The following is a 16,433-nucleotide window of genomic DNA, read 5'->3' on the forward strand; positions in this document are numbered from 1 at the left end:
GTCCACTTTATGCACAGTAAGGCTATTCGGGACTAGACCTAACGTTTAAAGTTGGCTCCGAACCACTATGTGCCTTCACCGGGTATCGAACCCTTTGATTACAAGGCGATGACTTGAACACCATAGCACTTGGTTGTTTCGAAACAGTAGAAATATCTTCCCAAAAATTACATGCCACTTTTATACTCTGGAGATGTATGAAGGACATATTTTATTAATGGGTCAGTTCTCAATGTTAATTTCATTTAATTATGTGATATACTATTAATCTTGTAGCACACAAGTGGTAGGAAATTGTACAGAAGTGTTCGTGAAAAACAGTAAAACATGAAAAAAATATTTCTTGCAATTTAGCCCGTAGTTTCCTAATTAGTTTCGCGTATCATCGTAATATTTGTTATTGTTGATTGCGCTAATTTGTCAAATAGATGAGTTTGCCCTCGTCTCACCCTATTTATTCGAACTGGCCCGGCTGACTTCCGTAGCGAAGTGGTTAGCACAACGAGTTACGACGCCAGAGTTCCCGAATTCGAATACCGGCCTGGACTTTGTGAGTGTCTCATTATCAATTTCATATAATCATTACTCATCCTCATCTTCGCGATTAGCAAAAAGTGGCAGATAAAAGCGAAGTACAACAAACCAAATCAATCAATAAACTGTCCCCCTCTCAACAATTTGAGGCAATATTTGGCAGCAATCGCGGTAGTAATCCAAAACACTATAGGTGTACTACAAACTATTTTCTTGCCACGCCAATGTCTACATGATATAAAGTCAGATTCCAATTCTCGTCAAACATTTTCTAAAAAAAACATGTAGTGGATGGTGAAACACCCTCAATTTCTTTCTCCCCTCCTCCACCCCAACATATGCTTATTCTCATTTCGTCTTCAGCACAGTGACAAAACAGAAAGCGTATTTTGTCCATTGGCACTACAACATATACAGTGAGCACTTTTTAAAATTCGAATTACTTGATAATTCGAACAGAAGTTTATTCTCCTTGAAACCATCTTTAATGGTACGCATTTTTGTTAATTCGAATTTTGTATGTTTCGAACATTTTTCGTGTCCGCTTGGAGTTCGAATTAAAACACTATGCGACAATATCTTGAAAATTGATTTCTTTAAAAAAAAAATCCCAAATTGAATGTTTTTCCTGGTTGTAGAGGTATACCACTTTGTTGAAAGCGTGGGGACACGAACTCAACAATGACTGATGGAATTGCTGCAGTTACTGTGGAACAATTTGCTAAACTTCCAGAATCATCGTGAGGTAATGGGACCATTTGTTTCCTCAAGAAAGTAGAGGCACGCGTTTCCCGGTTGGAACAACACAGCACGAAGAGTGAACATCATGTGTTCAAGAGTGTTGTCAAAAAGCCGTGCCTCGCTGGACAACACAAAGGCCCTCTGAAACAGTATTAAATATCTCTTCGATCCTCTTTTGTTCGGAGGCAACCTCTCCGAAAAGCCAATCAAAACAACTTCATTTCACAGAAAATTCCCGGCGAGACGGCGGGAAATCTCGCCTCAAAAGGCTGGATCGAATTGGGCATTTGTTTAGCTTGAAATCGAAATGTGCTCGTCCATTTCCACCGCGAAGTTTTACGGCGTCTTGCTGGGCTTTGTTTGGGAGGAAAATTTTTATCCGGGACTCCTCCTTGCTTTTCATTCGTCACCTTCCTTGCCCTCTGAGGTTAAGGCAAAACGACTCGCAATTTCATGGGGAAGGATCCATCCATAAGATGGCGACCTTCTTTGGAGAATGCAGCTCGGAACAAACGAATCGAGAATAGCGTGTTTAATCGTCATTTTTCCACATGCGCTGAACCGTCTTGATGACTCTATTCCGACCGTTGATGTGCCTTAAACCGTTTTTACCGCTGGAGGCTTGGTCGAAGGTGCTTGGCCTCTGGTTGAAATGGGAAAAAGTTGATATGCCTTTAACGGGTCATATGCGAATTTTCGCCAGTATTCAGTTACGGAATCCTTGCTACGCTCCGGACTACAGCCAAATGGAAGGAGAATTGGTCAACCCCTAGAAATTGAGACTGTTAATCATGGGCGTAACTTGGGGGCTAATTTTAGGGCAGGCACGTATCTAGAAATATATTTCGGGTGGGGTTCCGAACCAAATGTCTCAATAATAGGCTAATAATAGTAATATGCTCCAACAGCTAAATATAGTACTAAGTTATTTAAATGTGCCTTTTTCTCAAAACTGTCTTGAATGGAGTTACGCCATTTTTGCTCTGAACCCCTCATATCTTCTTATTGAATCTGGTTTCCTTTTCATTATAAAATTTTGTATAGACAAGCAGAAGAAAAATTAAATACCGACAAGCTGAAAAAAACAACTGCTGGGCAAGTTACACGGTCGGAAGGTTCAAATATCTGACTCGTGAATTTTAGAAATATTTCTGCATGCAGCCGTTCCGATCTGTTTTTAAGCACATTCTATTGTTCAAGGCCTGCACGTCACACACAAGGGAACAGTTGCCAAACCGACAAGCGGAGGAGGATATTTTCCCATGATGCCGAGCGAATTCCGGCCATATTTGCCCCGCTTGAATTCAATTGATCGAGAAATTTCTGCGAACAATAGGGCCATCCCTTGTTGTTATTGTTGGAGCAACAATTGCTTGGAAAATTCTCGAATAACGCCGCCTTCCGCTTCCGTGCATTGATCCCCTTACTCATGCCTTGCGTTGGGGAATCCCCGGTATTTAATAATGTCAAACCACTCGGGGCGCTGCTCGCAGAAACTCCCCGTGACGTCACCGCAATATTAACCCGCAAACATTTTTTATTTGAAATTTAGGTGCGCGCATATCGTTGTTGGATCGGGTTGAATTTGAATGGAAGGGGGGTATGGGAAGGGGAAAGAGCGTGTTTCTCATAGTTGGAATGCATGGCCTCCACTTGTAGATCTTACCTTACCAAGGTTGGGGAAACAGACAGAGAAAGCTACGGGGTGTTTTTTTATTACAAATTAATGCAGTATCTATTTGTAAGTGAGTTTTTTTTTCAAAAATGGCAATCGGGGGTCATTTTAAGGGGGGTGCGTCTACCTCTCTGGTTTTTCCCGAATTCTTCACTACTTTTATTTGAAAAATGTTGATTTTCTCAATTTCGGAGGAGGCTGTAGCCCCATGAGCCCCCTCTGCATACGCCAGTGCCTGAAGTCGACTTTGCTTTAAAAATGATGTATCTTTTATCTACTCCTCAAAAACCCTGTGTCCTAGAAATACGCAAACCATGCAAATTCTTTTTTGAGCCTGCATCATCAATAGTTGTTCGAAAATATATTCTAAATTCTAAAGGAAATTAGATATCTTTGTAATTCCACCTAGATCATTTTGGAGAATTTTTGTGCAGATTGCAATTACGTTGTTACCTTTGTATTTGTTATATATGTTGATCTGATAGTAACTGTAGATAAGGGAAGCATGCGTTTATCTTGCTAAGGGGGAAGAATTGTTATACATGCCTAAGGACGCCGAGACTTCAAGCAGAAAACCGGTGTTAAAACAATTAAAATACAAATAAAGATGCAACAATAATAATGGTAAAGTTATACTCTAGGACGTTCTTCCAAGAAAGAAGAGAAATATCTTGTAAGGACCGCAAATTCACCCGAAGATCGACCCCAAGCGTCAGGCGCAGGGGTTGCAGTTTTCAAACGGCAATACGAACCCAGTAATGCCAAAGGTTAGACCGCTAACCATTCGGCTACAATGGAGCACACAGCTGATACAAAGCGATGCCTAATCTTTGTACAGTCACAAGGAAAAGTGAATTGTATTTGTGATATTTCTCGAGCTTTACTTTCAGCTCTTGAGTGTACAGTAGTGTGAGCGAGCAGAATCAACGATTTAAATGTGGCTCGTTTTCCACTCGTCTTGTTTGTAAATATTTGACAAAATAGTAAATCAGGTTGTTTTTTTCTGTATGGAAATTCGAAGAAGAGAAGAGAAGGAAGTAAAGAAAAAGTGGGAAAATGACTACTTAGTGGAGACAGAGATCTAATAACAGACCCGCGAAAAGACAAGTGCTGCCACCTAGCCTCCAAACCGAGCATCTCCTTGGGCGGCAAAGCTGTTGCATGTAGCCGCCGCGGATAGCAATTAGATAGGAATTCCGACCCCCCCGAGGGCGGAAAAGTCGTGGCCAAGTTTTATTTAGGGGGGAGAGGGGGGTTGGGGAGCGTGTTCCGTGGGGGTGGGCGCGAAATGATTTTTCCCCTCAACTCACTGCATCACCCATCAGCACACTCCATGAACCCCCTCCCCCCGAGTTTCGGAAAATCTTTGCGTGTGGTATTTCTGGCAGGGCATTCTCTCAAAGGGAGCTTTGGAGGTGGAGGGGGGCTGGCGGCAGACGCAAACGTCTTTATTAGAAGCACGGCATGTGAAATCAAAGAAGGGTACCTCTCGGGCGTATGTGGTTATTCACACCTTTCCTGGCCTGAGGGTGGGAATGCACCTCCTACCTCCCCTCTTTCCGAACTCCATTGTCTCACCCTCTCTTTCTTCCGCTCGGCTGCCTCCCTTCCCCCTCCTGCCAGCCCTATCGCCTCTGTGCGTGCGCTAATATACCGTTGCATGCCTTTGGACCTATTGCGTATTTAAAGGGGTCATCGGGCTTGAGCCCCCAACGAACTCTCCCTAAACTGTAAGTCATTGGATTAGAAATGGTATAGTTCATTAATTAACCCTCAGGGGATTTACCACGATTGCTGATTGTGGATTTTCGAGTGCATGAATCCCTAATAGTAATAATTATTATCGTGCTTATGATTATTATAATAAAATAATAACTATAATAATAAGCCGTGGCTCTACAGCCCGTAAGGGCCTTGGCCTATCTCCCGACTGCCAGTCTCCCTCCCACAATCCTACCTAGAGGATCTTCAACCGGTAATGGGATGACGTAGAGTGCGTACGAAAATTACGGTGCGTACATGGGCGTCCGGAAGGGGGAGCAAAGGGGAGCCGTGCCACCCCCTGGAAAATGAAAGTCGACCTAAAATTAGATATTTCGCACATATGATTTTATTTCAGCCACAATAATATATGTTAATTATTGCACAAACATGATAAATTCAAATTTTAGCAATGTTTTTTGAAGGAATAACACTATTATTGAGGAAAATGGGCCTTGTTTGCCCCTCCTGGAAAAATACCTTCCTTGCCCCTCCCTCGAAAAAATCCTGCGGACGTCCATGGGTGCGTATCGTCCGCAGCTCCCCAAATACTGTCGGATTTCTACGTTGCGTGCAAAATATAATGACTTCGACGTGTTTTTACGTTAATGTATATCCCGTCTTTATAGAAAATATCCGTGACCGGGTTAAGCTACTCACTCTTAGCTCCCTAATTTCCTTACGATGGTGTACTCGATGCACGAAGTGAGTGAATATCCAACAAAACTTTTTAAAAATTATTTTATATTTCATACTGTGAATGTACTGAAATGCATAGTTATTCTGTTTTGTTATTAACTTTTACACTTCGTTCAAAATAATATTTAAAATATAGGGACAAATTTTATTCATAAAGTTTTTCTTGTATGATCTCTCACCTTAAACTCTACTTTTCGGAATTTTGAACTCTGTTTAACCATTTATAATTTGATTTAAATAGTAGAATATGAAAATATATACTAGTTCCTGTATTTTACACTCACTTTTTTTGATTTGATGCGATTTTTACTTCGTTATTCTGTTTGCATACTAAATAATTGGACTTTATTTCTGTTATTAACAATAAAAATAATAACTTTCTAATTTTTTTAGCTTGAAATGAACCAATTTCCAATGACGGGTGTACGAACCCACTTCCCCTCCCGAGGCTCATGGCCACAACTTAGTGTTGCCAATCTCCGATTGCAGGATTTCCCTTTTACCAGTGTAAAATTTCCCTTTTTCGACCTAAATTTCCCTCGATTTTCAAAACCCATCTGAAGCTGTAGCTTTGTATTACTATAACTGTTAATCAGGACCGTATATAAGGGGGTTTAGTGGGTTCAAACCCCCCATTGAATAAAATACTAGAAACTGATCATAGTTTCATAATATAATTATCCTAAAATAAACATTTGAATTTTAAAATAAGACACTAATGTATTGAAAAAATCCTCAAACCAAAAAAAAATTCGACTGCGGCCCAATGATTATCGGACTTTGAAACCCACCCATTGTCAAAGCTTAGCTAGGGGCCAGCTGTTAATATTTTTCTTTTGACGCCTGTTTTGCCTGAGGAACAAACTTTATTATTTATATTGTTATTAAATATTTATGAAAATCATAAAAGTGTGAAGTAATGGGCAGATATTCTCGAACACGGGAAGATAACAGGGGCGTACCGAAGTGGGGTCGGGTACTCTACGTTTTTCAAATTTTCCTGGGGAAAAGGAAAGACGTTCTGAAATGATGGATGGAACAAGGAAAGAAGTTGAAGATAAAGTCCCAAATTCTTTCCAGGTGCAGCGCGGCTCGTGCCTTGAGGCCTTTCTAGGAAACGCGACAAATATAAGACTGACCGGTCAAGGTAATCTATAACAGGGAGAAAGAAAGCTTACTGAAAAGTGTCACTGTTGCTAACTATTCATTTTGAAAAAGTACACCCTGAAAAATAATATTTTCGAACTTTTTAAAAGAACGTAAATGTGAGTTTAAATTTCCTTGTTTTTTAGCTATTTTTCATTAAATTTCCCTTTCCACCCTCAAATTTCCCTGTGCCGAGGGAAATTTCCCTGCTTTTGGCATCACTGCCACAACTAAGTCCGAAAGAGTTGCTAGTTAGCGAACCTAGATAAGGCAGACCGATGCGCGATTACATGCACAGTGGTGCGTGAGCGCAGCATACCATTCTGCGTCACCTGCGCGCGCATGACGTAAAGAAGTCTTGCCGGAATGCGCGAGCTACAGTGGCGCCATTTCAAAACTGCTTCTCGTACACTTTCAGGCGAATCGTTTTTGTTTTTTCGTCGTGACGTAGCCGGGAGCGGTCTGCAACGAAAAAGTCGCACTAATGGAGTGAAGCGCCCAGGGGAAAACAATCAGTTGGTCTGTGTTATTGAGGTGCGATGAAACAGCATTAAGATAAGAGCACATTTGAAACTTGCTTTTATAGATGTTCGTCTTGGACTCTCCAAAGAGTTTGCCCACAGGGTGTAGGAAATGGAGTGACGAGGAAAGTGGAAATAATTATTATGTCTCTAAAGAAGACCGGGCTGGATACTAAATGCTACAAATGCATGTTGTGTTCACAGGTAACATCAGCCTCATCTTGGTCACGCAAATGTCTTTCTAAACAATGAACAAATCCAATTTGCCTTATCTATTAACACTTTTTAAAGATATATATTTATTTCCATTATTTTGAAGTTCTTCAGTTTTTCTTGAATTTTAGGTCATTTGTTTATAGATCCTGGCTGCAAAGGTTTTCCGAATGAACCATAAAACAATTAAAAGAAATAAACATACAGCCTGAAACGAAGTGCATTACAATTGAACTGGAAATTGCCAGAGTAATTTTAATTAACTTTTGTACCATGACAGATTTTTTGAAGAATATGTATTATGGCGGCGAATTTTACATCTGTTACTTGTCATGTAACTTTAAAAGAGGACCGACCTCCGTGGCGCTACGACCCCATAGGTCTCGGGGTCGAATCCCGGCCTGGATTTTATTTGTGATTGTCCCTTCATCAATTTCATCATATCATCACTCATTCTCATCGCCGGGATTACACAAAAGTGGTAGAAAAGGGAAGTAAATTAGCCAGTCAAACAATCAATTTAAAATTGATTGATTGATTTGTTGTTTTAAGTCCACTTTATGCACAGTAAGGCTAATCGGGACTGGACCTACACTTTAAAGTGGGATCCGAACCACTATACGCCTCAACCAGGTATCGAACCCGGAATACCTTGATTACAAGGCGAAAACGCTACCACTACGCCATCGAGGAAGCCAAATCAATTTTAAAAAAGGGACGGTAGTTGTAATGAAATGTAATGGTAACTTCCTCGCCTTGTAATCAAGGGGTCCCGAGTTCGATACCCGATGGTGGCACATTGTGGTTTTGTATCCCGCTGATATGAGCTGTACCGCTACCAATATATTATGGGCAAAATAACACCGGAAGTAACAGATAGGTCACGTGGTTTTGTTTGTATTAACTTTGTCCTTACAGTGGACGGAGAATTACTTTAGTATCTTGAGATGTTTTTGTACACTCTGTCCCGGGTATATTTGGAGCAGGCGAACGAGAACAAGTCTCTGCGCAAGTAGTGACGCGAGATGGACCCGCCAATGAACACGTGAGAGGGAACGGGATTGCGTGGAGGGGGGAGCGACTGCAGTTGCCAGACTTTGCTGCAGCGTGTACTGCTTCGCTCTGCCCACTCGATTCCCCTCCCCTTTACGGCCTTGCTCCAGAGATAACTGAGACAGGGTATAGTACAGGGTAAAGACATCACTTTCCCTTGTCAAACTAGGAAAGCTTCAGAGGAACTTGACAGAAACTCGTCACGGATTTCCTCAGACCACCTTCTGGATTAATATAGATACCGTCTCCAACCCTTTCCCTCTTCCTGCACCTCCCCCCTCGAAGGTCGTCCTCTCAGAATCTCCGCTTGCCAGCATCCAGCCCGTATATATCTCCAACTTGTACATGCTTCAGTCCCACAAGAGTCCAGGCTGCAGGTAATATATAGGGCTGAAACCTGCTACTGCCCAACCGTGGGAAAAGATAGCATATTGTCACTCGATTCGGATTCCATTACGTACTACACGGCGATGCTTCTTTCGTGTCCTACACGTCATTTTCTCCTGGCCTTCCAGGAGGGGATGAGTCTGGGATGCTAGATCTCCCCCACCCCTCCCTTTACTCTGTTACGATCTTTTTTTTTTCACAAGAATGAATGGCGGCGCATTGTTTTCCCAGGGCTAGATGTGGTTAGATAGCATTGTTGACCTCAAATTTGTCACCCGCGAGGAATGAACGCAATTCTAATATGTAAAGAACAGAAACTCCGTGAACATTAGAAAGGATTCGGGAGGGGAAAGCTACAAGGAAAGAAACTATGAGAATGAAGTTGGAGGAGAAGAAAGAAAAAAAGAAAAGGGTTGGAACGTGAGAGTATTGCAATACGGACAATGGTCACAGTTTCAGTGTCCCTGCACCAAGATTTCAGATATGTCGCTTCCAGACTCTTCCACTCCATCAAGGTCAGACAAAAGGAAATAATTCTCTCTCTTTTAGCCTACCCCTTCCCCCTCCCTTCCATTCCTTTCTCCTTTACACTCTCGTCCAGTTCCCACGCCTAGAAATCGTCTGGCAAATATCCATAGCACACGTCTGTGGTTGATAATGTATTTATATTAATATAAATATTTATATATTAATTTTTATATATTAATATATTATTTTTATATTAATTTATATATATATATATATATATATATATTAATAAATTATATATTAGTTTAACAATTGGAGGATCATAGGAGAAAAAATGTAACTCATCGCTCGTCAAACTCCAGAAAAATGAACTTTTAATTGCAAAACGTTTCTGAACATGTACATGGAAAGGTACAAAAAACATATGTTTCATGAATGGAAGTGTTGACTGTATGTAACGAAGGAAAGCATGTTGTAAAGCCCAGCACAGCATCAACTTCGCTTACGACAGAAAATTGACTTACCTGCTTTTTCCTCTGACCCTTCAGTTGACCATGGGCGATCCTTTGCTGGCGACTCTATCAATTTCATCTACTGATCAGACATCTTCATCCTCGTGTTTTGCCACTGTGACAGAAAAGCCAAGTAAAATACAAATACAAAACATATAGCATAAATACATTCTGAACCAAGCGAAATTTCAGCACCGGGCGGGGCACCGAATCCCATCACCTTGTTATCTGGCATTCTTGGCAATATTTCTATTCGACGAATATGTTACTTCGAACTCTGGTTTGTCATTTACCTAAACTTTGAGAGGAGGATGCTATTCCTCCCCTACCTCCCAACCATACCTCTCATATGCAATGCAGAATGTACTTTGCAGATATCGCGTTAAGGTCAATAAGTGTATGACGAACCTTCATAATGTTCGAATCGTCAACCAATATGTATACACTGATACGGCGCTCACTTGCTTATATTATTGCAACAGATTAAATATTACATTGCTGTGGAGGAACTGAACTTTCAAGGTGTAATGGATGATCTGAGAAGACAGCCACAAGTCAACCTCTCTTCACATCCCGGTAAATGCAATGTTGCAGGTGAACGAGGCTCTGGCGTCTGAACCACTGTAATACTCTGTACGGCTGTGTGTTGTGCTGTTTTTTTTTGTCCCTGAGTGTATCTTTACAACCTCAGCTTTTAACCTAAGTAAGGAGTTTTCAGTCCTAGGAGAAATGTATTGATTTTAGTTATGATAAAGGGCTAAACCTATACGCCTTCATGGCGTGGTGCTATGCACAGGGGAACACTTTACCTTTTTTTTATGATAAAGGGCTGGACCTAGTATAATGTAAAAGGTGCAAGTAGCCTAAGTGCTGAAGCACCCAGAATTTTTATTTCGATAAACCGGACTTCCAGATGGAGACTGGAATGGCAGACAAGTATGCATTGTTTATTGCTTATTGGTCTGGTTTATTTAACTTCTATTTTCTGCTACTTTTGGCTAATCGCGAAGATGAGAATGGGTGATGATATGATGCAATTGATGAAGAGACTTTCACAAAGAACACCCATGGCCAAGTCAGGATACGAATCCGGGACCCCTGGATCGTTGCACGCTGTGCTAACCACTCTGCTACCGAGGTCGCAGAGAAGCATAGAGAGAGGAAAGACATAGGTGCAGGAATATGTGTTAAATCTGGTGAATAGATAAATCCTTTCTGAATATTTTCAATATCATAAAATTCGACATTGTAGTACCACTAAGAGGCATAAATATACTAATTCCATATGCAGACACTATGCAAGCGGGGAAAAAAATCACCATCAACTAGTCTTGAACAATACAACTCCATTGTGATAGGTCGTGCCATGTGTCCGTCGTACGGTTGAGGTGATAAGGCAATATATGCTGAGTGATGTGTCTGGTCAGCATCCGTCAGCCAACATAATGGGGGTGGGGTTAATGCAAGGGATATCATTGACAGGACAATGGAAGCTGGAACAAGCGTAGATAGACTGGGTGCGAGGAATCAAGTCATGGGTCCTATTTTGCAAGCTATTTCCCAGACACAGCCTATGGAACTCGCATCTGGAAGGAATATGAGTTTGAGATTTTGTTTTAAGTCCATTTCATGCACAGATAGGCTAATCGGGACTGGAGTGCGATCCGAACCACTATGTGTCTCCCGGGGTGCTTTGATTACAAAGCGACGACTTTTCCACTGCAACATCGGTTGGTTTGATTGATTGATTTTGTTTTTTTAAGTCCACTTTGTGCACAGTAAGACTAATCGGGACTGGACCTACAGTTTAAAGTGAGATACGAACCCCTATGTGCCTCCACCGGGTATCGAATTCTGGACCCCTTGATTACAAAGGTACGACGCTACCACTGCGTAATCGGGGAGGCCCTTAACGTCGGTTGGCCCACATGTGTAAGAAATAAATATCACATCATATTATAAGAGTCTACCCAGTACCATGTATCATTATTGGTAATAGAATTTATAAAATGAACCCACCTCCGTGTCGGAGGTGTTAGCACATCCCGCTTCGACCACTAGGGTCCTGGATTCGAATCTCGGCCTGGACATGCATGTTCTTGCATCATATCATGACTCATCCTCATCTTCGGGTTTAGCCAAAAGGGGCAGATAAGCGAAGTAAAATAAACCCAATCCAACTTGCTCAAGAAGAACGTTTCCCAGGCAATCTTTCTTGTGAAGAATTCGCACATTCGAGCACCAGCCTTGAATGTTCAAGCCCACTTCATACCCAGCAAAATCATCGTCCAGGTTCTCCAGTTGTAGAATGCAGACTGAGGTTACAGTGCTATTTGGAGCATCGTAAAAACCGAAGGACAACGTTTCTCCCTTTCAACGTCAAATCTTCCCACAGAGAAAAGGTTTTGTAATTGTTATTCTTCAAGTGTGTGTTTTCTACGTCGACCCTTCGTTTTCACCTCTGCAGTGACCAGATGCTGAACTTACTACCGATGTCTGAAAGGAAAGAGGCAGTTGTTGAAAAAAACAACAACGGAATGCTCGTATAGTGTGGTGCCACTGTGTGCAGGTCGTTTACAACAATCGAAAAGCCCAGCGTCACATTTTATATTGTGACGTGTGCATCTATTGAGTTACGGGAGACAATGTCTCGCAGTGGCTTGAACGTGGTGACGTTGAGACATAAAACTTGTTGAAACACAAGAAAAGAAGAAAATGAATTCCTTGAGGGTGATGTAGGGGTTTGAATGTAAGTTATTTTCTGTTGTTACGTCACTTGTTCTTGTGACGAAGATTGGCTTACGTTCTGGTGGGAAATACCAATGCACCGAAGTTGATTAATAGATGAGGATGAATGGTAATAAGTAGAGCCCGGAAGTTCAGGCATTTATTTTCGTTAAAATAGGCAGGCAAAAAGGCATTTATAATGTGGTAAATAGGCACTAAAAATGAAAAAAAAAAGGCAAAATAAACCGAAAAAAAGGCACATTTAGAAGTCGCTTACTTTTATCTATAATTTCTGGCAAAATGTTAAAATCTAAATTGGGAAGAGCATTTCAATTTTCTCCGTCTTGAATACACATAACTACAAGGTGCTTTTTAAGTTCTAAACATTCATTGATAGTCGTCTGTCAGAGAGAATGTTTTTCATAATAGAAAATGATCTTTCTACTTCGACAGAAATTATTGGAGCATATATAAAACAAGCTAATGTAGCTGGACTCATTTTGGTAACAGCATTTTCACCTTTTAGAATATCACAAATTGTTTTAAATTGTTTCAAGTCCTGATTTGCATTCACTACCTGTTAGCACTTTTCCGCAACAGCTCACCCCTTTTCTCCTGGCACTTCCATCATCTGCTGCATAGATTCCTTGAAGATTTTCATGGATGCTATAATTGTAATTGTCTCTGGCAATGCACCATAATGTGCAAAAGTAAACTTGAATAGCACAGGAGTTTTTTCACTTCACGAATTGAAGCCGCTTCATTTTCTGGAAGAGCATCGATCACCTCACTGATTTTTTGAAGGTTGTTAGCATAATATATAGCTGCTGATATCCAGGTACCCATCTCGTCAAGACTGGTTGCTGAGGTAAACTAAGCTCAATCGCAACTTCCTGAAATGTTCGGGTTCGAGAGGGAGATTTCAGAAATATTTTCTTTGTGTTCGAAATCAACCTGTCCACTTCAGCAGTCAATCATGCACAAGAAATGTTAACCGAAAGGCAATATCCTGACTCAGCATTAAATACTTTTTTCTCACACTTTTCTCCTTCAGCAATGTTGAAACATGCGTGAGTTCAATATTACTTAAATAAGGCGAAAATTGTTCACATAATAAACGGAAGAAAAATAAATGCCAACAACGTTTTTTGGGAGATAAATAATTTATATACACATTTCTTTTTAAAAAAATGTCAAATTTCATTGAAAAAGGCAAAAAAAAAGGCATTATAATTAAAAATAGGCAGTGGGGTCCCAAATAGGCAAAATAGGCAAAATGAAAAGGCTTCCAAAACATTCGAAACAACATAAGAAACGTATATCCGGAAAAATTTTATCAATATATGCAGTAGATAGAAAGAGGCATTTTTCCAAACTTCCGGGCTCTAGTAATAAGATGTATTCGATGAAAAAGACAATCACAAACACACGACAACACACAAGCCAAATCACACAGAGGATTATACTGGCTGTGAGTCCAGACGGCAGAGCCTCGCTAGTCTGCAAAATGCAGTCCAGGTTGTACTACGTGGAAGGAAGGTTGACATTTGGGTGCTTTTATGATCGTACCCCCTTACACCCCTATACCGAAAAGGAAAAACGCACTTGAAACACCCCACCCTAACAGTATTGACAACATGATAGCGGGATGTAAAGGGGGCCATACACTGGCGTAAAAATACGTAGAAGTCATTAAATTTTGCACGCGACGTAGAAATGCGACAGTATTTGGGGAGCTGCGTATTTTCGTACGCATCTAAAAGTTTAGGAGGTCTTAACTTTTCAGCGTATACGCGCGCGTAAAGAGCGGCTGGAGATTAAAGGGCAGGTTGGGAGAGCAGGAGGAAACCCAGCGGAGATAATTGTCTTGCTCTTCCCTCGGCCAAGATTCAGCTATTGTGAACCACGATAACTCATGAGGTACAAAGTGATGTGCCGTAGACTATAAGTTTACGTCTACATGCGTTGTCTACACGTAATCTACGCGTAGATTACATTGGGTTGTAGTTTACATAGACTACGTAGACAATCTAAAGTGCATTAAAATTAATTTTCAAGGTTTCATGAAAGGAAAGTGACATTTTCAACTATATTGGTTCCTAACAAAATGAAAAGAATCCCATTTACAACAAAATTTCTTTTCTATCATCAACTATGAAAGAAGATAAATAGTATGCAAAAAACAACAACAGATGGCAGTCGTGAGTCAAAAGTGGTCTTTTCCCCATAAGACACTAGAATATTTCCTATGTTAGGTTTCTTCCTAGATGAGAAATTGTTCGAATTTGGAAGAAAGAGTATGAAAAATTCTCCTCACACATCAGTAACTGATATGCAGTATAATTTTCTATTTATTCCACGGCGCCCTTTGCTAAGTTAATACCTTTCGCCACGTTGTTTACATAGACTACTTAATCTAAGTGTATAAAATAGTCTACGTGTAGAATGTAGACTATCGTTGTTTACGCACATCACTGGGTACAACCAGTATTAGGTCCGGTTGTAGACCCTTTTGCAGAAAGCAGGATCTGGTTAGGGGAGACTAAAGGGATACTTGCGGAATGGCCGGGAGTCTCACGGAATGTATTAATTGTCATCTTCGCATTAGCCAAAAATGGAAGAAAAGTGTATTAAGACAAAGGAAATCAACCAATCAAACACGAAAGCGGAATTTCCGTTATTTCTGTTTTTAGTACCTTCTATATTTTCGATACAAGCGATATTCTCGGTATTTAGGTAATTAAATAATGATAGTGTAAATAGCACAGGTATAACTTGGCCGAGGCAAGAGATTTAGCAAAATTTGCAAGTTACGAATACATTGGTTAACCTCCTTGGACCTGAGGATCAAAGTAATAAAGAGTAATATTCAGGATTTTCCCAAATTTGACATTTATTTATCAAAGCTCTAAGGTACATAGGATTCGAAATGCATCGAATCAAAGTTGATGCATAAATTGATACAAGCGTATAATTTTGTTTATTTGAAATGATCGCGTCTGATCTTATAAATACATGCATTTTCAGTGCAGGGATATTTTTCTTCCTCTTCATCATGACCCTGTCAACAAAAACCTGTCGACTTTGGACTACCTCTGTACTTTTCTCAACGGGGAATCGAATGTGGCTAAGTTGGGGCCTCCACGATGGCTTAGTGGTACCGTTGTCGTCTTGTGATAAAAGGCTCCCAGATATGATTCCCGGTGGAGTCACGTAGTGTTCCGGTTCCCACTTCAAACTTTACATCCAGCCCCGAGTATCCTTTCTGTGCATCAAATGAACTTGAAAACTAAATCAAACGTGAGCGTAAGTTATTACGCTGTCCTTTACACTGGTGTACGCAGGATTTATTTCGGGAGGGGCTGGAATTGTAAATATAGATAGTATAACGAATTCGTTATATCCATCCGTTATATTGTTTACATTATGTAACTTAACATTTAATTTACGGCAATACTGATGTAACTCCCTAAAGAAAACATCAACCTCTTCATTGTAAACTACTCCCTCTGTCCCATAATTATAGTCCGGTATGCCAAAATGGTAGTACAGGAATGACAGACGAAGAGGCAGATGGAAAGCACAATTTGTACTGATCCTTGAGTAATAAAGTTGTATGACTCATTCCCGTGTTTCATGTTCTTCTTCTGTATACACCAATGTCACAGTTTGAATATCAGGCAATTATTATGAGACAACAAACAAAGGTGTACCGGACAATAATTATGGGACAGAGGGAGTATTTGTTTTTACATTTAATTTTATTAACTAATTGTGATTAATGAAGGTAAAAAGAGTAATTTTGTATTGAAATCACATGTTAACAAACAATGTTTTGTCTTGAAGAAGGGATGTACATCCTTCTGTAGAATTGCTCATGTGAACCAAAGTGTTGTGAAAAAGGGGCTGGTTTTCACAGTTCTTTATTGAGGAAAGACGTATATTTTTTCTTTGTTTTCGACATGGACTAATAGACTGGGACAATTTTCGAAAATT

The sequence above is a fragment of the Lepisma saccharinum genome, chromosome 17, assembly GCF_977018435.1.
Source record: "Lepisma saccharinum chromosome 17, izLepSacc3.1, whole genome shotgun sequence".
NCBI classification, from domain to species: Eukaryota; Metazoa; Arthropoda; class Insecta; order Zygentoma; family Lepismatidae; genus Lepisma; species Lepisma saccharinum.